This window comes from Eleutherodactylus coqui, chromosome 8 (assembly GCF_035609145.1).
Source record: "Eleutherodactylus coqui strain aEleCoq1 chromosome 8, aEleCoq1.hap1, whole genome shotgun sequence".
Lineage (NCBI taxonomy): Eukaryota > Metazoa > Chordata > Amphibia > Anura > Eleutherodactylidae > Eleutherodactylus > Eleutherodactylus coqui.
In genome coordinates this window covers 188,450,361-188,452,330 of record NC_089844.1, presented here as the reverse complement: position 1 = coordinate 188,452,330, position 1,970 = coordinate 188,450,361, and the positions used below count along the sequence as shown (strand labels likewise).

The 1,970-nt window shown below is 46.6% G+C and overlaps 1 pseudogene; it reads left to right on the top strand.

Annotated features, from left to right (window-relative positions):
* Positions 1-376: 376 nt before the first annotated feature.
* LOC136578162 (U2 spliceosomal RNA) lies at positions 377-504 on the top strand (annotated as a pseudogene).
* The last annotated feature ends 1,466 nt before the right edge of the window (positions 505-1,970 follow it).

Sequence of the window (1,970 nt, the reverse complement as noted above, 5' to 3'; positions counted from 1 at the left end):
GTCTGTATCACATCTTGTATCCATTTGTTCGGCGGATGCATCATTTTGCAGTTGAACACGCTTGCTCGTAATGCCTTTTGCTTTTGTGCTTGAAATGGAAGCGACTGCCAAGGCTAAAGCCCGTGTATATTCCATAGACTATAGCTATCTCCAGGACAGGAGGACAGCTGTACAGCCTACTGGGTGCAGAGGGGTTCTTGTGCAGCCTTCCTCGCACACCGCCTACGTCGCGGAGAGTGCGCAGCGTTCCTTCGTGTCATTTGGACGAGACCCTTTTGGACGTGTAAAGGCGTTGGGCGGGGCTATGCAAAGGTCTTCCGGCTCCCTCAGTGCATTGTGGGTGTGCCCGGAGTGCTGCCTGAGCGTGTTGCATCTGATACGTTCCCTATCTGAGGATCATATATTAAATGGATTTTTAGAACAGGGAGCTGGAAAAAGTGCTTGCTCTGTCCACTTCGCACATTGAGCTGGTATTGCAGTACCTCCAGTACTGGTGCACCCCCTTTCCTACAGCAGTTTCCAAAAGCAGAAAAAAAAACTGACGAGCAAGAGGTGCAGCGCAGCTGCGGCTGCTAACAACCAAGCACTTAGATTTAGGCCTCATGTCCACATGATACATGGCAGAAGTATCGCATGATACTTGTGCGACGGCTCGTTTTTTTTGCGTGATGTCCTGTAGTTTTTATTTGTACCATTTTGGAGTTTATAAGACTTTATCACTTTTTATTATAACTTTTTTTGGAGATAGGAATCGGTTACGTGCACACTTCCCATAGACTTGTACAGGGACCCTTGGTGCGCAAATGTGCACAAAAATAGAGCATGTTGGGGTTTTGCAGGCATGCGAAATGTGTGAGTAAAGAGAATTCTGAAGGCATCCATTGAAACAAATATGTTTGTGTGAAGCGGCCCTTACTGTACTTTTGTTAGCACGAATCAAGCACATTTGCAAGCGCAAAAAAACACGCAACCATGCCGCCATTTATTGAAATGGGCAATTAGTGTAATTAGAATAATACATGTTCTTCCCCTGCAGAAATGCACGAGAAAATAAAGGGGACTGCTTTTTTTTTTGGACAAAGTGCACATGCAAAATACACTTATGTGAAGGAACTCGCTGCAATCAGCGGGTTCTACTGACGTGTATTTAGCATGTATATTTTTCATGCCTAATATGCTGCGCAAATACATCTGTGTGAATCTGGCCGAAGAGCCCACGGTGGTATGCGTAAAACGCTGCGTCTCTGCGGTGAGAACACAGTCGTGGACATGAGCCCTAAGGCTGGAGCTCTATGGAGTCTTTCGCCATGACATGGGTCATGTGACCAAAGATCGCTGTGCAGCCCTGTGAACTTGCATTCTCAAATATATCAATGGGGTCGCGCAAGTTCCCACAACCTATAGATTGCTTAAACCTCTACGAGGTTGGATTTTTGCAATATATTGGTCGCAGCTACTTGTGAGTTGTATCACAACTCCATTGTCTTCAGTAAGGCCGGTTGCACACGACCGCTTCACATTCCGAATGCGGGATACCACAGCAGAAGGCGACCCTGCGTTCCTGCAGAATCTGTAATGCGGATGACCGCGAGAGTGAAGGAAGTAGCAGTAGTATGTATCTTTCAATGCGTGTGATTTGCTGCGGATCCTCCGTGTGGACGACGACTGTGGATTGAACAATAGGAAACCGGTGGTGTGAAGCCGGCCCGAGAGTGTGAGGTCGCAGGGCTATACAGCAATCTTGGTCGCGTAGCACTAGTCTCATTGCATGACTACGACTCCGCCATTCATGGGAGCTCAGTGCTTGACCATCTCCGTCAGCTCCACAGACGTGAATGGAGAAGTAGTCACACATTTAAAGAAATCTTATCCATATAATGCGGAAAAACAATCTACAGTTTAAATTGACCTGCGGAGCGGATTTTAAAGCTGCAAGACATCAATTTACAGATGTAGTAACACTAACGCAT